General features: G+C 39.2%; 2 long non-coding RNA genes across 3 annotated transcripts in view; one reads left to right on the plus strand and one right to left on the minus strand.

Moving 5' to 3' along the window:
- LOC118565070 overlaps nt 1-20,636 on the minus strand; it is a 41,751-nt gene extending 21,115 nt beyond the window's left edge. For both annotated transcript variants that reach the window (XR_004932162.1, XR_004932161.1), the window contains exons 1-2: nt 17,719-20,636; nt 15,012-15,258 (exon numbers count right to left, since the gene is read on the minus strand). This is a non-coding gene — a long non-coding RNA (uncharacterized LOC118565070). The remainder of the gene's footprint in view (nt 1-15,011; nt 15,259-17,718) is intronic.
- LOC118565069 lies at nt 8,188-10,054 on the plus strand. The gene is made up of 3 exons (XR_004932160.1): nt 8,188-8,866; nt 9,594-9,924; nt 10,015-10,054. It is a non-coding gene; the product is annotated as an uncharacterized LOC118565069 (long non-coding RNA).
- Nucleotides 20,637-22,327: the final 1,691 nt, after the last annotated feature.

Below are 22,327 nucleotides of genomic sequence, written 5' to 3' on the forward strand. Positions count from 1 at the left end.
AACAACGTCTGCTCATTGTAGGTCTAGGAATCACCAGTCAGCAGAACCAAAAGTTAAAATGGAGCTTAAAGATGTTTGGTAAAAGTAACACCCGGTTGATTAGATAGATTTTATCAGGCCTAGGTCTCATCATACATCAGTTTTGGAGTTATCCTAAGATGGAGTTGCTGATGTTTAAAAATTTATGACAAATGTTACTGGTTTGAATTGTTTTACTACAGAAGTTAAACTTTGAAGAGCGGCAGAAATCAACAGGAACGAAAAAGGATTTTGAAAAAAGTTAAAGGACAGATCTCAAAGTATTTATTATGTGTAGACACATTCTTAAAGTCACACTAAAGTGCAGATGCTCTTGTTAGAAAATAATAATTTAGGAGCAGAGAAATATGTTTTTTATTCATTACTGAAACAGGATTATTAAAGTGTTTCTGATACTGATACTGATTAGATGATATGCCTGGTGAATAAGATTCCTAGTATTGCAGCAGTACGCCCCTCTTTTGCTGCAAATTATATTGAAAATGTATTTTACTTTATTTATTTAACCTTTATTTAACCACTCTATTTAAAAAAAAAAATCCCATTGAGATTAAAAACCTCTTTTTCAAGGGAGTCCTGGCCAAGAGGCAGCAAAGTTACACGTTGAACTGGTGTACATTAGATTAAATGACAGGCACACACACAAAAAAAAACATATCAAAGAAAACAATTACAGATAATTGAGGCCATTTCAAATTCTTTCACTTGCAACTTAAAAGCATTTAATGATAAAAATGCAGGCAACTTCCAGTCTTTTTGTAAAGAATTCCACGCAAAAGGAGCTACGTAGCTAAAGGCTTTCTTCCCTAGCTCTGTGTCAAGGGATTATTAAAGTATTTCTGAATCTGATTCTGATCCTTAAAGGAGCAATAAGAGAGATTATTTTATTTTAGATAGAACAAAAAAATTGCTTTGTGACAAACTTAAGTTATCTTTTTAGATGATTATGGTATGGCGTCACACATCATCTCTCTGTGTTGAAACAGCTGCCACTTAGCGCTTAGGCCCTCCCTGCCCATTAAATGCCACCGCCAGGCACAAAATGGCACTCCCAGCAGATAAAAACGTTCTCTTGCTAACAACAGTATAAAGTTAAGAGTTACTTACTTCTTCACTAGAAATGTTCCTTTAAAAGGTGATGCTGTGGATTTATACGAGGCGATGGGTAAGAAGGGAATGGGAAAGGGGTGCCGAGTTAAAGCTGGAGTGGAAGTAGAGAGAGGCCCAGCTTGTCACACATCTTGTTTTGGTCTACAGACAGTGTTCAAGCCCCACCTAGTGGTGAAATATTGCTTGTTTCTCCATTAAATTTATTTTTAATATGTACATAGTATTTTATTTCATTTTTATTCTTTTGAGGTATTAGTGGCCTTTATGTGAAAGTTGCTTGACAGAAAAAAAAAATTTGAAGGAGAGGGGGAAGACATGCAACAAATGTCCATATAGCAGGAGTCTAACCCAGAATGGCTGCGTTAAGGACTAAGGGCTCTTTACATGGGTCACCACCGAGCCTGATTATATAGCATTTTAAAAATGTCCAATTTATTTTATGTTTCTAGTTTTTCCTACCCATATCTCCCACCCATATTTTTATTATGGGAAAACTAAGGCTCAATTATATTATTCTATATTCTAGCTGAATGCTATTTACTAGGGCTGTCAAAATAACACGTTAATTTCGATTAATTAATAAAAAAAAATAACGGATTAAATAAAATAACGCAGATTAATCAATGTCGTATAGGGCAGGGGTTTTCAATAGGTGAGGCGCGCCTCCCGTGGGGGGCGCCAAAGAGTCAGAGGGGAGGCACGAGAAGACAGAGAAGAAGACAGCGCTGCCGCTCAACTCTGTGAAACTATGTAGCAATATTCGTGCCTTCTGTTTGAGCGCGCAGGAAACAATCCAAGCGCGCAGTGAGACAACTCTCAACGCTCAAAACTGGTCTGGCATGGTGTGAAAAACTATTCTCAACCCACTGTCCTCGCGGTGAGTTCCATCTCTGCTTGCGCGCTACTTTGCTCGCGCGCACCTGCTTGTTCCATGCTCAACACCAGCTGTGCGCTCGCTCGGCTGTTTCAGCCAATCACAGACATTTTTTCTTTTCCATCCAATCAGAGTATGGCTTGCAAATACTGCATTCAGATGAATTAAATCAAAATGCTGCAGCCTTTGGCAGAAATTACTAAACATCACAGTGGGATTGAAGAAAAACAAATAAAAAGTGTAATATTTTAGCCTAAAATATTTAGGCTAAAGTATTTAGACTAAAATATTAGAGTTACTAAGTGAGGTGTGAAAAATGTTTTTGTCTCTCGCCGCACTCTCGGCTCCATACTTTAGACCTTGTGCTGACATATGGCATTGATTGTGAAGAATTAACAGTATTCTCTCACAACCCTGTCCTGTCTGATAATTTTTTAATAACATTTGAGTTTAATCTGAGTTCTCCACCCCCAAAAGAGGGTTCCATTATAGTAGATCTTAACGGATAATGCTGTATCAAAACTTAAAGAGTCTGTCCTCTTTTTAATATCCTCAGTATTGCAGAAATGCTCTGTAGATGGCAGCAATGCTGTTTCTTCCCATTCACAAATCGATACCTTTGCTAACAGTGTGACTTCCTCATTGCGTTCTGCATTAGATAATGTAGCTCCCTTGAAAAAGAAGGTGATTATTCACAGGAAGTTGGCTCCCTGGTTTAATTCAGAGCTACGTTCCTTGAAGCACACATGTAGGAAATTGGAGAGAAAATGGCACTCTACACACCAAGAGGAATCCTACTTAATCTGGAAGGACAGTCTATTGTTGTATAACAAGACCCTTCACAGAGTTAGAGCAGCATATTTTTCATCATTAATTGAAGAGATTATTAATAATCCTAGATTTCTCTTTAGTACAGTTGCCAAATTTACCCAGAGCCACAGCTCTGTTGATCCATCCATTCCCTTAGCTCTTAGTAGTAATGATTTTATGGGATTCTTCATAAATAAAATTGATGCCATTAAAATAAAATAATTGGCATCCTCCCAAAATTGATTACCTCGTCCTCAGTAAGTAAGGTAGCATTGGAGGAATCTTTAGAACCTGTGCAGTGTTTGAACTGTTTAGAAGCAGTAGAGCTTTCTGAGCTATCTAAAATTTTAGCTTCATCTAAACCTTCTACCTGTATGTTAGACCTAATCCCAACCAAGTTGTTTAAGGACATATTCCCTTTGATCAGTGGCACTATTTTAGACATGATTAATCTATCCTTAGTAAATAGATATGTACCACAGGTTTTTAAAGTAGCTGTTATTAAACCTTTACTTAAGAAACCATCTCTTGATCAAGATGAGTTAGTAAACTACAGACCTATATCTAATCTTCTTTTCTTACCTAAAATTCTTGAGAAAGTAGTTGCTAATCAACTTTGTGAACATTTACAAAGCAATGACCTACTTGAGGAGTTTCAGTCAGGCTTCAGAGCTCATCATAGCACTGAAACAGCTCTGGTGAAGGTCACTGATGATATTCTCATGGCCTCAGATAATGGACTTGTGTCTGTACTTGTCCTGTTAGATCTCAGTGCTGCATTTGATACAGTTGATCACAATATTCTCCTACAAAGACTTGAACATACTGTAGGGATTAAGGGAAAAGCATTAGGCTGGTTTAAATCTTATCTGTCAGACAGATTCCAGTTTGTTCATGTTAATAATAAATATTCCTCATACTCTAGGGTCACCTGTGGAGTACCACAGGGTTCAGTCCTTGGACCAATTCTATTTACTATATATATGCTTCCGATCGGCAAAATTATCAGACAGCATGGGATTAATTTCCACTGTTATGCTGATGATACTCAGCTATATTTATCCATATATCCTGATGAATCCAATCAGTTACTTCGACTGCAGTCATGTCTTGATGACATCAAAAGCTGGATGACTTTAAATTTCCTGCATCTAAATTCTGACAAGACCGAAGTTATAATCTTTGGGCCAGAGTCCTCAAAAAATAAACTTCTTAACCAATGACTTAATCTGGGTGGCTTTAACTTGGCCTCTGGTAATAAAGTAAATCTTGGTGTTATTTTTGACCAAGACATGTCATTTAAATCCCATGTTAAACAGGTTTCCAGAGTTTCCTTTTTTCACCTCCGGAATATCGCCAAAATTAGAAACATTCTATCCAGGAGTGATGCTGAAAGACTGGTCCATGCATTTGTTACTTCAAGACTGGACTATTGTAATTCTTTACTATCAGGAAGTCCACAAAATGCAGTTCAAAGCCTTCAGATCATCCAAAATGCTGCAGCAAGAGTTCTGATGAAAATCAACAAGCGGCATCATATTTCTCCAATTTTAGCTTCCCTTCATTGGCTTCCTGTTAAATCAAGAATAGAATTTAAAATTCTTCTTCTAACGTATAAAGCCCTTAATAATCAAGCTCCATCATATATCAAAGCTCTGATTACCCCGTATGTTCCTAACAGAGCACTTCGCTCTCAGACTGCAGGTCTGCTGGTGGTTCCTAGAGTCTCTAAAAGTAGAATGGGAGGCAGATCCTTTAGCTATCAGGCTCCTCTCCTGTGGAACCAACTCCCAGTTTTGGTCCGTGAGGCAGACACCCTGTCTACTTTTAAGACTAATCTTAAAACTTTCCTTTTTGACAAAACTTATAACTAGAGTGGCTCATGTTACTCTGAGCTACCTTTATAGTTTTACTGCTATAGGCTTAGGCTACTGGAGGATATCAGGATCTAATGTTCTCACTCTATAGAGTTCCACTTTTCTTCAATTATGCATTATGAGTTGTAATTTCTGCTTTAACTTTCTGTTCTCTCTCCTTTATCTTCATAGTAGGTACACCTGGTCTGGCGTTCTGTTAACTGTGACATCATCCAGACAAGACGGCTCACCCGCTACTACCATCTAATGTAGAACAGATTACTGGATCAATGTGTGCTTCTGTGCTTTTTTGTCTCTCTTGTTGTGTCTCTGCTCTGTCTTCTGTAACCCGCAGTCGGTCGAGGCAGATGACCGTTCATACTGAGCCCGGTCTGCCGGAGGTTTTCCTTCCCGTTAATGGGGAGTTTTTCTTCCCACTGTCGCTTCATGCTTGCTCAGTATGAGGGATTGCAGCAAAGCCATGTACAATGCAGACGACTCTCCCTGTGGCTCTACGCTTCCCCAGGAGTGAATGCTGCTTGTCGGGACTTTGATGCAATCAACTGGTTTCCTTTAATAGGACATTTTTGACCAATCTGTATAATCTGACCCAATCTGTATAATATGATTGAACTTGACTTTGTAAAGTGCCTTGAGATGACATGTTTCATGATTTGGCGCTATATAAATAAAATTGAATTGAATTGAATTGAATCTCTTTTCTTTCCAGCTTCTGGGAGGTGATGCAAAAGTTTATTCTGATCATAATCATCATGAATGTCATCATTATTTAAAGAGCACTTTAACACGAGGTAAAACAAAGTGCCAAACATCAGAAATACATCAGATAAGAGATAACAACAAATAAAATGCTTGTTTGTTAAAATAGCACTATGTCCAAATTGTGTATAATTAGCCTAAAAAGTAGATTAGAATATGGAATATGTTGACATCTGTTAAATTCAGGTTGTCCTTTTTATTATTATTTCAGTTGGCGTCTCCTGTTAACGTGAGTTCAGTTTGTCTGCTATTGAAAACCATTGTTTATGAATTTGCTCTAATGACAGCTAAATTTTAAAACTGTCCACTGTCCGTGATGTTTCAGTAAAAGTAGCAAGTAAGACACATGACAGCTTCTGCGGTGGCTGGCGGCCGGCGGTGCGCGAACCTCCGAGGTGGCCAATAGGCCAGAGCGGCGCTTGGCTGCAGGACCAATCGTCGCCGCTTGCGGCTTTAATTATTTAAGCAGAACAATGACCAGTGCAAAATTAAGTTGTATTTACCGGAGATGAAGTGTAGACTGCAAATTCTGTCGGGGTATGATAGCTCCCACAGTCGATTGTCTGCCTGGGTCCTTTTTCATTGAAAATATAAATTTCTTTCGTCTCTCTTCGTCCTTCGGTATACGAAAGAAATGTACATCCAACGATTTAGAATGCCTCTGTGTGCAGCCGAGAGCACAACAAGTCGTAGGCATTGTTTACATATTGAAAATAAATTAACTAAAAGCACGCTCTAATTCACCCGTTTTGTCACAGTGTTTGGCGAGAACAGTCCTCCTTTTGCCTACCGGCGTAACCCAGAAGTAGCGCGGACGTCACTTTACTGTTGTAAAGTGTTGATATTGAGGGGAGTGTTCATTTATTTTTACTGTGTCCCCTACGTTACTGTGTGCCACATATGCCACAACGACACATGTTAAAACGTCTGAAGGCATGAAATGTGAATAAAAGAGTTTTTGAACTTTAATGTATCTAATGCTGATTATTCATTGAATCATTTGAATTTAAATATTTAAAATACTTTCACAGCAAAAATTATATGCGATTAATTTAGATTAATTAATTACAGAGTATGTAATTAATTAGATAAATTTTTTTAATCGATTGACAGCCCTACTATTTACATAATGTAAATCATGACATAGCAATACAATTTTTACACAAATAGCTAAGCAAATATTTTTCATACTGTAATATTTAAAATAAAATGAAAATGTGATATTTACATTTAGATACTGTATGTCCCTATGCCCAACATAAGGAAACTGAAGTTTTCACCCACACAGACAAGCAGACACTGAACTGATTCATTAAAAGAGGGGCAGGTATTATAAAATCAATAGGCAGTCCCTCAGTCTCAGTCAACAGAGAGTTAAAATGCTGTTAAACTCCAGCCGACTGGATGCTCTTCACAACCAACTAACCTCACTCTCATTGATTTTTTTTCTTTAGCTTCCAGCAGTGATATGTTTTCCACTGCACAGAGAATGCACCAAACCTCCACAGTCTGTCAGCACATAAATCAGATCCCATTAAGTTGTGCTTGCTCACTCTTCAAAGAGCAATATGTTAACAGAATTAAACTCTTATTTAGTACTTCTTGCAGAACAGTGAGTGCTGTCCCACAGAACAATGTTCTTTCTCTTGTACAGTGCACTTTTTAGATATTGTGCGGACAGATGGAGAATATGATAAAACCATAACATTCCCAAAGTTTGTTTAAGCAGGCACTTTTTTGTGTTTTTTTTGTCACAAAAAACACAACCTATCTCTCAGAGCTGTAGCTTGGAGTCCTAACACACTGTCACAAAAACGTAAAATTGAAACAAATTAAATTAAATTCTAGTGGCATTCAGGCATGTACAGCTTCTGTAGGTGACTTTGTAAAAAATTTATTGTTTACATATTTATCAAAACTGTCACTGTTTCCTTACAGTATAATGTGAGGGAAAATATGTAAAAAAAAAACAAGCTCCCCTAGCTCCTCCCAGTGGTTCTACTGCCATTTGCAGAAATACGCTTACCTGACTCCGCCAGATAGATTTGCTCCGCATATCCATCTGGAAACCTTCCGTTGAAGTAATTTTGGGAAGGGGCGAAAATACTGGTCAGCTGATTGGCCTATGTTGGTGATAGACGGGCCAAATAAACCAATCAGATTCGTCGTCGCTCGTAACAGAGCGACGACGAAAACACAACCACAAGCCAAGCTACTCTTGCTGCTGCAAGTAAAGGCTCGTTAGCTCAGCAGAGAAATACTCTGTAATTCCGATAAAACTTGCTCGATAGCCGCGCTAACGCTAGTTTCATCGGCTGAAGCCGCCATGTTCTTTAGACTGAACTGACGCGCTTCCCGTTGCGTCACACCTCAACCCGCCTCAAAGCCAACGCTGATTGGACGTTCGTTTGGTGAACGGCTCCAAATTTTCTTCAACGGAGGGTATCCAGACTGATCTGCGAGTGAAACCTTGAAACCTCGCGAGATCAGGATGGTCTCACGAGGCTAGAAATACGCTGCTCCTGGTGGGAAACTACGGAAGCGTATTGCTGCCACTGGACAAAATATTTTTTTTGTTGCTTATCTTGTATAAACATGATAATTATCTTGTATAAACGTGATCTTATCTTGTATAAACATGATAATTATCTTGTACAAACGTGATAATTATCTTGTATAAACGTGAAAATTATCTTGTATAAACGTAAAAATTATCTTGTATAAACGTGATAATTATCTTGTATAAACGTGAAAATTATCTTGTAAAAACGTGATAACTTATCCAGATGGTGGCGCTAGTATGCTTTTAGTCTGACTCATTTAAGACGAAGAAGAAGCATGTGCGTCATCTACTCGAGAACTAAAATGGCAAATTTATGGAAATGGATCAAGTTTTACTTTATGCTCGCTGGTATCACCTTATTTTCAACGGAAATACGGAGACAGTGAGTGGCGGTTTTCCGTGCGAGACGTCCGATACGTCACTTCCTGTTACTGGCGAGTCAGCTGGACAGCGACTCGCGCAGTTAATTCGTACCAAATTACTCGTCTTTATGATTTCATGGAAGGCCGGGATCGTTTGTCCGGTTAGAGACTGTCATGATAACGGGTGTAAACGAAAGGTTTATGTGGAGCAGGAGTGTTTTAATCATCGACCGCGTACAAGAGCTGTAGATACCAGGCGCCCTACTTTCTTCACCCCCAGCCGAAGAATGAGATATCCCTCCGCCTGTGGCTAAAAGTTGTAAATTTGAAGAAACCACCGAAACAATGGTATGTTTGTTCTTTTAATTTCGTGGACAAAAGACCGATAGAAGACCACACGATGCCAGAAAAGTGGCCGGGCTACGAAGTTCCATTAAAATCTCTGTGGAGACGTCAAGAGGGGAGCAGACAGGTAAGCTTGGAAGTGTACAGTGTTTACGTTTGTGTCACTCTTGATAAAACATATGCTTTCACATTAAGACAGCCGTGTTTTAGCTTTGTTTTGTCTGTCAATTATTATCTGAATATTTTTCATCTCTGCTCGAGGTTTTTGGGGTTCCGTTTGTAAAGTTATACAATGAGAGATTTACAGCAAAATATTTAACCTGTCATATGACATAAAAGGCAGGGTTCATTATTCATATTTTTGTTATTCATAAATCTATAAATAAGTCACAGTTCCCAGTTTAATATTTAAATAACAAGCTTAATATTTAGCTTCAAAATAAACGTCTAGTTTGTAAGCTAAACATTTAATTTGGAGTTCAATATTTCATTTGAAAACTAAATGCTTGGTTTGCATCTTAATATATAGTTTACAATCTAAACATTTAGCTGTGTAATTAAATATTTAGTTTGGAACGGTGACATTTATAAAATGTATAAAACCCATTTTTTCCTCTTATAGAACCCAAACTATTGCTGTTATATCTTGAGTGTGTAACCTTACCAATGGTATCCCAGCATAGACTGTTTGTAAAAACTAGAAGGAATGTGTGATATGAATATTTGAATGATTATGTGATATGATGCAGGTGGTGCTCTATTAGCTTGGTGTTAACATAGTTTTAAGTAGTCTTGATATGTTTTATGCTGTTTGCTAAACTGATTGTGGTCTTGTGCGGTCTTGTTTTTGACAGATGACTGCCGCTGTGATGCAGAAGCTGACTGGACCGCTCATAATCAGAGTCACCTATGCAGAAAAATGCTGATACTACAGGCACCGAAGGATCACACCTAGGAGAAGAGAAGAACAGTGCATATGTACTCCTCTGGCATACCAGAGGAGTGTCTCTGACACATGGAAGAACACATAATGTATTTGCCGGCCACTCATATTTCAGATATATTACCTGTCCAGGTGTACCCTGCCTCTCGCCATTGACTGCTGGAGATAGGCACCAGCACCCCTCGCCATCCCAACAAGGATAAGGGTGTAGGAAAATGGATGGTAATAAATTAGTACAAAAAGTATGAATAATGTTTTTATTTTTCTAATCAACAGATTGTGCAGCTTTTTAAGATAAAAGTCTGATCTTTTGTTCATTGATGCTGTTTAAGGTCATTCAAGTTTGGGTAATGTTCTGTCAAAACACCACCACTTTCTGTCTGTGGATGTGAGCACACCATTCTATAACAGTCTAATCTTGAATGGCAAGTTGGATAAGTATATCAGGAAGTAGAAAAATATGGACGGTTTATAGTTGTCACTACAAACTATCCATATTTTATATAAATATGATGACACCAAGTACTGTAATATAAATAAAAAAATAACTGTTCCTTTAACTTTGTTAAAAGGTGCAGTTTGCCGTGGCCAAAGGTCTGACTGGATTGTCCTGAACAGATGAGCTGTGCCGTCCCCAAAAGGCTGAATGATGGATGTTTCCTGCACCACAAGAATTAAACGGCCTACAAATATGCCATAAGTGAAATGTACTACATTTAATGTAAACAAATTGCATTAATTAAATAAATAAAATAATCTTATCTTTTTGTCAGTTTATGTACATAAGATACACTTTAGTTCTTTACATATGCTTAGGAAAAGATCCACTTGATCTAAATATGAATGAATGCAAATTACATTCGCAAGTGAAATAGATTGGAAACTTTAATAATACACATTTAGTTGGACACAATTTATGTATATGTAAACATTTAAATGGTCTAAAACGAAGGATATACAATACTTGAAAAGTTTTCAAAAATTAAAAGTAATTCCAAAATGTAAAACCTCAAGGTGCTACACAAAGAAATATTTAAAAGCAGAAATCCAAAACACATTCTAATGTATTATAATTGCACTGATTTACAGTAGAATATAACTAATCAGGATCTTTTTGACATGTAAACTTCTCCGCTCAATCAGCATCCTCGTGGATGATCTCCTGCATGTTCTAAGGGGCTGCACGGACGAAAGATTTTGTCCATTTTATTTACCAAGTTGAGAGCTACAGTCTGGGGGATTATTGTCAAAACTCTGAGCCTCATGATAACTTTCCACATGTATGTGGACATTTGCAATCCTCCTTGCTGCAGTTACATCCTCATCCGACAACTGCCCTCCTTTTATGGGTGAATGCTGGTAGAACAAGGTTAAATCTCCTCTCAAACAGCAGATCTCAGATGGTAAAGCCTCTGTCTGCCGTCACTTCATCACCAGGACAAAGGCACTCGAGAAGTCAGTGTTTTCCCTGCCACATACACTGTTCTTCTCTTCTCCTAGGTGTGATCCTTCGGTGCCTGTAGTATCAGCATCTTTCTGCAAAGGTGACTCTTATGAGCGGTCCAGTCAGCCTCTGCATCACAGCGGCAGTCATCTTTTAAAAACAAGACCACAATCAGTTTAGCAAACAGCATAAAACATATCAAGACTACTTAAAACTATGTTAACACCAAGCTAATAGAGCACCACCTGCATTATATCACATAATCATTCAAATATTAATATCACACATTGCTTCTAGTTTTTACAAACAGTCTATGCTGGGATACCATTGGTAAGGTTATACAGTCAAGATATAACAGCAATAGTTTGGGTTCTATAAGAGGAAAAAATGGGTTTTATACATTTTATAAATGTCACCGTTCCAAACTAAATATTTAATTACACAGCTAAATGTTTAGATTGTAAACTATATATTAAGATGCAAACCAAGCATTTAGTTTTCAAATGAAATATTGAACTCCAAATTAAATGTTTAGCTTACAAACTAGACGTTTATTTTGGAGCTAAATATTAAGCTTGTTATTTAAATATTAAACTGGGAACTGTGACTTATTTATAGATTTATGAATAACAAAAATATGAATAATGAACCCTGCCTTTTATGTCATATTACAGGCTAAATATTTTGCTGTAAATCTCTCATTGTATAACTTTACAAACGGAACCCCAAAAACCTCGAGCAGAGATGAAAAATATTCAGATAATAATTGACAGACAGAACAAAGCTAAAACACGGCTGTCTTAATGTGAAAGCATATGTTTTATCAAGAGTGACACAAACGTAAACACTGTACACTTCCAAGCTTACCTGTCTGCTCCCCTCTTGACGTCTCCACAGAGATTTTAATGGAACTTTGTAGCCCGGCCACTTTTCTGGCATCGTGTGGTCTTCTATCGGTCTTTTGTCCATGAAATTAAAAGAACAAACATACCATTGTTTCGGTGGTTTCTTCAAATTTACAACTTTTAGCCACAGGCGGAGGGATATCTCATTCTTCGGCTGGGGGTGAAGAAAGTAGGGCGCCTGGTATCTACAGCTCTTGTACGCGGTCGATGATTAAAACACTCCTGCTCCACATAAACCTTTCGTTTACACCCGTTATCATGACAGTCTCTAACCGGACAAACGATCCCGGCCTTCCATGAAATCATAAAGACGAGTAATTTGGTACGAATTAACTGCGCGAGTCGCTGTCCAGCTGACTCGCCAGTAACAGGAAGTGACGTATCGGACGTCTCGCACGGAAAACCGCCACTCACTGTCTCCGTATTTCCGTTGAAAATAAGGTGATACCAGCGAGCATAACTTGATCCATTTCCATAAATTTGCCATTTTAGTTCTCGAGTAGATGACGCACATGCTTCTTCTTCGTCTTAAATGAGTCAGACTAAAAGCATACTAGCGCCACCATCTGGATAAGTTATCACGTTTTTACAAGATAATTTTCACGTTTATACAAGATAATTATCACGTTTATACAAGATATTTATCACGTTTATACAAGATAGTTATTACGTTTATACAAGATAATTATCACGTTTTTACAAGATAATTATCACGTTTTTACAAGATATTTATCACGTTTATACAAGATAATTATCATGTTTATACAAGATAATTATCACGTTTTTACAAGATAATTATCATGTTTATACAAGATAAGATCACGTTTATACAAGATAATTATCATGTTTATACAAGATAAGCAACAAATAAAATATTTTGTCCAGTGGCAGCAATACGCTTCCGTAGGAAACAACCAATCACAGCCAGGAAGAATATCTTAGCAGTGTCAATCATGCTGGTGTATGTGCATCACTTTTTTTCGCACAGTGTGTACCATTGTTCAAGCTCAAGATTGAAGAAACAACGTTACAGGAAAAATGGCAAATTATCTAGTGGCACCTGCTCAACACAAAGACAGATAAACAGGAGAAGACTGATGATGAAAAGCATGCTAAACAGAAGGAATTAAACCAAGTCCGAAATAATACGAGTGTAAACATTGGAGAAGCATAGCAGGGTTCGCTGTGGGGGAGAAGCTGTAGTGCAGCAGTGAACAAGGGGGAGGGACCTGTAAAGAGTGCCTGTTAAAATTTTCAGGCTAAATCCTCGGTTTTCCCAGAAATCTCTATGGCGTCAATGTTTCGGATTCTCAAAGGATAATCTGGGTAAATTTAAAAAAAGGATGTAAAGGATGCTTCTATTGCGTCGATCTCCAGTTCTTCTTGTGCCCCATCTGTAAGTTTTCCTTCCTTTTTGTCATTAAAGCCTTGTCAGGAGAATGGGCATGGAAGTAAATATATGTCACTGGGATTTGAATGAAAAATGCCTATGAAATTTCAATGTTCTATGTTTGTACTTACTCTTTCAGTGTTAAAATAGATTCAGAATACATGTTTAACCTAAAAAAGGCCATTGTCATTATTTCTATATAGTTGAAATTTTATTTGTTATTTTCACTTCAAACTTCAAATTCACATTACTATTTCAAAGTCTTTTACATTTTCAAAACCTGTTTTTCCAGTTTGAGTTTTCGGTGTTAAAAAAATTCAACCTTTCAAAATTGAAATGGAATATTTTCAGACTCCTGAGATTCAACTGACTCAATTTCGCTGACTGAAATTCAGCATCTAAATTCAGTGGTTAAAAGTTAGGGTTACTTCAGGTCACGGACATTAGCAATGGATGGTGATGTCCAACACCCAGCCAATCCAGTTACGCTTTCTTAGTCATGTGATGTGACATTTGTGGTGCTCTTTTTCACGTTGACCAGAATTAGAGTCTGTTAGTGCTGGTTCAGTTCCTGTTTTTGCGGGTCATTGGTCTAAGGAAAAATGGTTTGAATTTTTTCAACAGCACTGTTTAATGTGCTATCTTTTCCTTCACTGATCCAAAGGCAATCCTCATTCCGAATTCCCAAACATATAATCCAGCCAAGGGGTATAAATTCTTCCATGAAGACTATATCCACAGCTATCATGGTAAGAAAAGACGTAGCTTAGCGAGCTAACCGCTAGCTACAACATATGAAGTACATAAACATTGTAACGAACCAGCCTAATTTAGTCTGCTAATAAAATAGATAAAAATAAAACGAACAGCAAAATGATGAAACATGAAGGCAGCAGTCTTTTGGTAATGTTCACACTTAGGCCTTACTTAATTAAGCATTAAATAATGACCATTAAAACAGCAGCAATAGAAATAGATTCGGCCAATACTTATGGTGCATTTGGACCAACTGCAATGTCCGCAGCATTAACGGTGGATTTACATATTATCCATCTATACATTTTCCGACACGCATATCCCTGCTGGGGTCGCGAGGGGTACTGGTGCCTATCTCCAGCTGTCAATGGGCGAGAGGCGGAGTACACCCTGGACAGGTCGCCAGTCTAACGCAGATTTACATATTATCCCTATGCAAATGGGTGATTTAGAGTGGTAAGGCGGCCAGCGGTGAAATCCGTGGAGTTAGCGCGGCGCAGTCGCCATGGTTCGTGCGGAACCAAGGGAGTAAATATTAATTACTTTTCTAGTAGTTGTATTTTCTTTCTTTTGTCCCTAAAATGTTATTTTGAGAACCTTGGCCTCAGCAAATCTTGCATTGAGGTGATCCATATCTGCTGACTTCAGTGAGGATGGAGTCTTCCTTCATCAAGCCCATTCTCACTCAGCTAATTGTTCTATCCTGTGTTTCCAAAAAGTAGGCAGTAAAAACAAATAACACAGTCCTACTTTTCACTGTAGACAAGCCATGATTTGCTTATCTGTTATCCATTTTTCAATTGCATGAAGTAATAGCTGTTAGTAAATCTGCACCTGTCTTCATTTCATGGGAAGATCCCGTTCTTCACCTGGAGCGGTCCTCTCAGTACTATTGAGCAGCGTGGACGATCAGACAGCTGTTTTGGCCAGAGCTGGGTCATCTTCAGGAAGTCCACTGTGCTGACTGCTTACCAGCAGAGTGAATGATGCTGGACTCACAGTCTGGTGGAACAACATCATTATCAAAGCCTGGTTGGATCATTTTTGAACTCTCTCTGTCACAGCCCATCCCTGTCTCATTCTGAAAACAGACACAGAAAACACAGTATAAGGCTTTCACCCAGTAGTTAAATGTATATTTACTCAATTGGTAAAGTAGATATTTGAGGATACAGCATTTTCTACTCTACTACAATACATATTTACATTGCTAGTTACATATTTCAAAACCTTCATGCTCAGTTGAAATCTTGTACCCCCCAAATTAAGATTTAACGTTAACATTTGTGATAAACTGAACAGGTCTTCCTTTAAGGACTGACTTTTTAAAAAAAAAAAAGAATTATGACACAGCTGAAAATCGGCTGCATGTCACAGGAAAGACAATTGAGGCTACAAATGTGACAATTGCTTAAACTACCCAACAGTAAATCAATTCATCTATAATTAGCTCGACTCTAAAGATGTACGGCTGTACATGATAACAGACATTAAAGCAATGCTAATAAAAAACTGTAATGCAGAGTGAGAAGTTGGTAATAACTTCCTTAAGATATACAGTCCTGCTCACCATTATTGGCACCCCTGAAGTTTAGGTACATATAATGGAATATTTCCTGAAGGAAATTCATCAAGTGATACAATATTTTACTGCTGATAGCATGTGCTTGATGCAAAACAGCAAATGATAAAAAACATTTAATAAGATAATTATTATGAGGAAAACAAAGAAAAACATAATGTTTACCATGTCAATGGTATTGGCACCCTTTGCTGCAAATCAGTATCAAAACCCAATTCGGCTCACCTGTTGCAAATCACAAATAAAGATCACTTGTGATGAACTGCCTCCACACATGTGACATGAATTAACCAATGAATGATCATGTTGGTGCTTTAAAAGGCACCTGTTAATCCATCTTCACATGTGACAATGGTAAAGACAAAAGAAGCTGTCTGAGGAAACCAGAAATGCTATTATTTGTAAGCACAAGAACTCCAAAGGGTATAAAGCCATCTCCAAAGACCTTGGTATCCCTGTTTCAACGGTGCGTCATGTTATTAAGAAGTTTTCCAGGCATGGAATGGTCAATAACCTCCCTGGACATAGGGGGAAGAGAAACATTGATGACAGAAATCTTCCAAGGTTGGTGCGAAAGGTGGAAAAAACACCACGTTAAACATCTAAAGACCTAAAGACCAACCTGGAGCAGTCTGGTGTGATTGTTTCAGCAAGTACCATACGCCACACACTAAACAAAGTGGGGCTTTATGGGCGGAGGCAAAGGAAGACCCCATTGTTAAAGAAAAGGCATAAAAAAGAACGACTGATCCTCGCAAAACAGAACCTGGACAAACCTCAAGCCTTCTGGGACAACATTTTATGGACAGATGAAACAAAAGTGGAGCTTTTCGGTAATTCACACCAACAGTATGCTTACAGATGGCGCAATGAAGCCTTTAAAGAAAATAACACCATACCAACAATCAAGCATGGTTGAGGATCCATAATGCTGTGTGGCTGCTTTGCGGCATCTGGTACTGGAGGCCTTGACCGTATAACAGGCATCATGAAATCAGAAGATTATCAAGAAATTTTAGAGCGAAATGTCTTGCCCAGTGTAAGAAAACTTGGTTCAAAGATCCTGGGTCTTCCAGCAAGATAATGACCCAAAGCACACCTCCAAAAGCACGCAGGCATGGTTGAAAGGGACCAGACTGTTTTAAAATGGCCAGCAATGAGTCCTGATCTCAATCCAAGTGAAAATCTTTGGGTATTGCTGAAATCTGCCATTGGAGAAAGGAACCCTGCAAATGTACGAGAGTTTGAGTACATTGCAAAAGAAGAGTGGGAGAAAATGCCACTCGAGAGGTGCAAGAAGCTTATAGATGAATATAAGAAACGTTTGGAGGCTGTCATTGCTGCCAAAGGCTGTGCAACCAAATATTAGGGAGGGGTGTCAATATTAGTGCACATGCTGGTTATCTGTTTTGTCCTTTGGAAGTAAAATATTTGTGTTGAAATGGTAACTGTCTTTGTTAAATTATTTTGGACCTTAAATTGAAAGATCTTGCTGAGCTGAACTTTTGAACATTTCCATTTATTTCTGAAGATATTCACTCAGCTATGCAAAACATGAAGGGATGCCAATAATGGTGAGCAGGACTGTAGAGTTCCTGTTTTATGAATGCATAACTTAACTTGTTAAGGACTAAAACACCTGCCAAAACTACCTGTAAAACCTAAGGGTGATTTTAGAAAGAACCCCAAAAGCCTGAAGTTTTCCTGAAATTCAGTATTGTGACAGTGCAGCGCGGTTCATCCCGCTGGCACGCACGCACTCACACACAAAGCAATTCACGTGCACATACACTCATTCAACTATGTGTCCCTCTCCATGTATAATTGCAGGCGGATCGCTTTACCTACTCACTGTTTTCCCTTGTAAGATGTGGCGCAACCAAGGGTGCACACTTGCCAACGCTCATGAATCGGAACTCATACATTTACACTTAAACACATACACACGTTTGCACTCACCCATGTAGCTTTGTTTTGTCCGACTGTGGCGTTTGAAAGAAGGTGGGCGTAATACTTCTGGTTTCTTTTTCCTGTTGTTTTTTCCTATAAAGGAAATCAGTGATTTTTCGCCAGCAAGCTTAATTGTATTTTTTTTTTAACTAAAGAAAGTAGCTTTGGAATGGAAGCAGGAAATGAATATGTTTTCTTGGGATAAGTGTTTTTTTGTGTTATGTCATAAAATAAATGCTCAATTGTTTGCTGATCTAATTGTAGGGCGGGGCTTAGAATTTATAAAAAGAGCTACTGGCCCTATTGAGTCAGTCTGGCCTGGTTACAGAGAAGGTAACCTTGCTGTGTAGCACAAAAGAATACTTTTTCTGAAAGGATGTAAATTTGTTTTCAAATGGTTTGCTGCGGTCTGCCTGGACCCTTCTGCACATGTGCAGCAAGATGGACTGATCCAATGTAGTGGAGACTGAAGGTGGGTATTTTAGCAAAAGGATTTTAATCAAAAACACAATTAATGTGTACAAATGAGTAATAACTGCATTAACCATACATGTATAAGGAATTATATGGGCAACTGCCAAGTTTTGCCTAATGGTAAATCAGTTTACCATAAGCGGCGATCCAGACAATAGCTAACCCACTAGCCACAGTTAGCTTCAAAACAGTTTATAACTAAAGCCTCCAAATAGCGGGCTAAGACAATAAGCTAGCTGCTAACAATTGTTAGCCCAGGCAACCGTGAGGGAAGGCAAACGGAGGGACTAACTCGAAACAATAGCTACCTGGCTAAAAATAGTGAGCTTCAAACAATATCCATGGGAAAACCAAGAAACGGGAAAAGAGAGGATACGAAAAGAAAATGGAGCTTAATGATAAAATCCAGGATAATAATCTCAGCCGTCAGCGCAGTTGTTTCACAGAAACCAAAATGACCAAACCAAAATGACCACAATAAGCAGATTATCACATGAATTATGTCACAATGGGAAGACATTCAACAGAACTCCTTCTGGAGTAAAATATCAGGATTAAACCTACTTCAAATCAAAACCTCTGCCCAGGCCCAGTATTGATTTCTAGCTCTATAAGATATTAAATGGTTTCTTCCCCCCTGGTACTCCCTGTCGGCAGACCAGTCCAGGAACGACCCAGGAATGTAGTTTAGCTCAGCGCAAGAGGCTGGTGGGTCCTAGCTGTGTCACGCTGGCTTCAGTGGCGGTTGCAGGTGTGTCGGCTCATCCGGTGTGTGCGGAGCTGAGATCGCAGTAGCTGTCCTTGTGAACTGCTTGGCCAAAGCAGGAAAGAATGTCGCCTCATCTGTTGACGTAAAAGGGTGAGGACTTCTCGTCTTCTCCTTGAGGTTGTGCGCTTGAAATTGAGTCTAGCCCTCCTCTGTCAATCCTACGACAGAGTGTAAAAGGGAGACCACACAGATTTGTCTGTTGGTTCCAAACTTAAAAGCTCTTCTTTGAAGGGAAAAAGGCTATGTGCAGCTTTTGTCCAGTGAAACATCATGGGGTCCACCACGTGTTCAAACGTGAGGAAACTCAGAGAATTCTTGGGTCTCTTCGATACAGTGTACGCTGCAAGGTGAAGTCAGGCACACTGGGAGTCAGAGTTCAAGCCGAGCAGACATATTATTGTATAATAATGTCATTGGAGGTAAAAGGCCTGCAGGTAAGCATCAAATAATGATGCTTTAAGCAGTGGTCACGGACCCAGCCCCATTTGTTCCCAATCAACTTGGGAACAAATGGCGATCACTGATTGTTCAGTTGCTGATGAGCCACCAGGATTGATTGACAGGTGGCATCACGTCCATCGTTGTAAAGCATGGATCCTGCTTTTAAGCCATTAGTTTCTGACCGTAGGCCCAAGCACCCTGGGGTCATGCACCACCAAGTCCATCTCTAAATAGCTCAAAAGAAAGGAAAGGTTTTGAAGGGACATAGTCAAACTGAGGACTAATATCCAATTAAACAGGCGGTTTATGTTCGACAACCATGCTTTGTAGCAGAATTAAAACAATTCCGCAAAGAAGATGGAGCCATTGCCAGTTGACTTGACAGAATAGCACAAGCAGTGTTTAGGTTTAGGGTGCAAAAACTTTTTCAAATAGAGTGAGGCTGGTTTGGATTGTTTTTTTTTTTGCCTTAATAAATTATATCATTTGAAAAATGCATTTTGTACATATTCCTGTAATCTTTGTCTGATCCTAAAGTTTGTTTGAGAATGTGTAATGTACCAGATTCGGACCCAAGATTCAACCACGACAGGTCAGTTCAACTGTTTCAAACAGTTTATCGAGAAGCAGGGTTGAACAGCGCCGGCTCTCGAGCGTGCAGCTCTCGCTAACGGACTGGAGCTCCCTGGAGGCAGAGGGACAGGTTAGCGGCTGCAGTGGCAGGTTAGCAACGTGGAACAGACTGAGAGACTAACCGGATAACGAGAGGAGCCTGGGCGCAGAGAGTCAGCTAGAGACAGGCGGGAGGGTTTGGGGTTCCAGGTTCAGTTCCAGGTCCAATATCCACAGGAACAGACAGTTAAAGGGGACAGGCATGCTCGGTAACGGAGGTCAGACACAGACAGGCAGAATAAGTAACGCTGGAAGGCTCGTGCGGGTGGCTTGAGACAATCTGGCACTGGAGGCTGACTTGGACGGAGCTTATATGCAGGTGAAGACAGGTGGAACCAGTCGGGGTTGATTGCAAAGAGGGTGGAGACTGAACAGGTGAGTTGATAGTGAGCAGGATCAGCTGCAGTGCCAGGATCATCACAGAATGTGAAACATTTAATTGTCAAAAAACACAATAATAGAAGAAAATGGATGTGGACAAATATTTGTTTTACATTAAGCAAAATTTCATTATTTTAGAACTAAAGGTATAATTTTAGATGGACTGTGGTTAAACGTCACACACATTTAACCACAGTCCATAACCATTGATTTAGGTCAACACAATCATTTAGGCAAACACAATGTACTCTCAGTACTGCTCACCACAGTGACTGTCCTCGTCAAAGTTTTCAGTGTCATCCACATAAATACAGACAGTGGAAAAACCACAATGCTACTTCTGTTGGACCTCAGTGCAGCATTTGACACTGTTGACCATTATATATTATTTAAGCAACTGGAGAGCTAGGTCGGACTCTCTGGTACTGCACTCAATTGGTTCAAATCTTACCTAAACAACAGAGGCTTCTTTGTGTGAATAGGTAACTTCTCATCAGAGCGGACAAAAGTCACATGTGGGGTACCCCAGGGTTAAACCATGGGACCCCTTCTATTCAGTATATATATATGCTCCCACTAGCTGAGGTTATAACAAGAATGAAGATTGGTTATCATAACTATGCAGATGATACACAGCTCTAGACTACAATTTATGCACTGATCGGATGCTTAGAAGAAATCAATGTGCCAAAACCTTCTCTAAACCTTCTCTGAACAGAAACACAACTGAAGGTATTATCTTTGGACCTAAAGAGGAATGAACAAGAGTCAGCACCCAGTTTCAGTTATTACAACTACAAACTAGTGATCAGGCTCGAAATCTGGGTGTAGTGATGGACTCAGACATGAACATTCAATGACACATGAAAACAATTACAAAGTCAGCCTTCTATCACCTGAAGAGCATTTCCAGGACTAATGTCCCAACGAGATCTAGAGAAACTCCTCCATGAGTTTATCTTTAGTTGCATTGATTACTGCAACGTTGTTTTCACAGGTCTGGCCAAAAAAAAAAAAAAAAAAATCAGACAGCTGCAGCTGATCCAGAATGCTGCTGCTTGTGTTCTCACTAATACAAGGAAGATAGCGCACAACACCCGAAGTCCTTACATTGGCTCCCTGTAGCTCAGAGAATAGACTATATAATACTTTTGTTAGTTTAAAAATCACTGAACGACTTAGCACCAAAATACATTTAAGAGCTGTTGTTGCTCCATCAACCTTCCAGACCACTCAGAACTTCTGGTTCTGGTATACTCTGCATACCCAGAACCAGAGCCAAACATGGAAAACAAGCCTTTAGTTCCTATGCTCCACAAATCTTGACAAAAACTTCCACGAAACTGCAAATCAGCCAAAACACTGAGCTCCTTTAAATCAAGACTGAAAACCCACCTGTTGCTTTTGGCCCATAATATAAGGACCATTGACCAACATATTTGATGTGCATTGATGTTTTCACCTGATACAATTTAATGTTTGTTACTGGTCTCACAACAGTGACTGTTTCTGTAATGTTTACTGCAGGCGAACCCGATATTCAACCGGACACAGAGTTACGTTTAAAAGGTTTATTGTGACGTATACTGCTGCAGGTCGAGGACGAATCATCAGCGTCAGGAACCACTTTTCACAATCCGGAAACAGGCTGGGGAGGTGAGTGAAGGCTCCTGTTGGTGTGTGACGTCGCTGGTGAAGCCCAATGTGAACCAAAGTCTGATCAGGGCAGCTTGAATGATCTTATTCATGGGGCTGGCAGGTAATCGGTGGTGAAAGGACAGGCACAGGGTCAGAAATGTGATGGCAGAGACAGGCAGGATGGTCAAGGGGAATAACTAGTCCGGAGTCCGAGAGCAGATCCAGGTAATCAGATATACAGGG

This window comes from Fundulus heteroclitus, chromosome 12, assembly GCF_011125445.2.
Source record: "Fundulus heteroclitus isolate FHET01 chromosome 12, MU-UCD_Fhet_4.1, whole genome shotgun sequence".
Taxonomy (NCBI): domain Eukaryota; kingdom Metazoa; phylum Chordata; class Actinopteri; order Cyprinodontiformes; family Fundulidae; genus Fundulus; species Fundulus heteroclitus.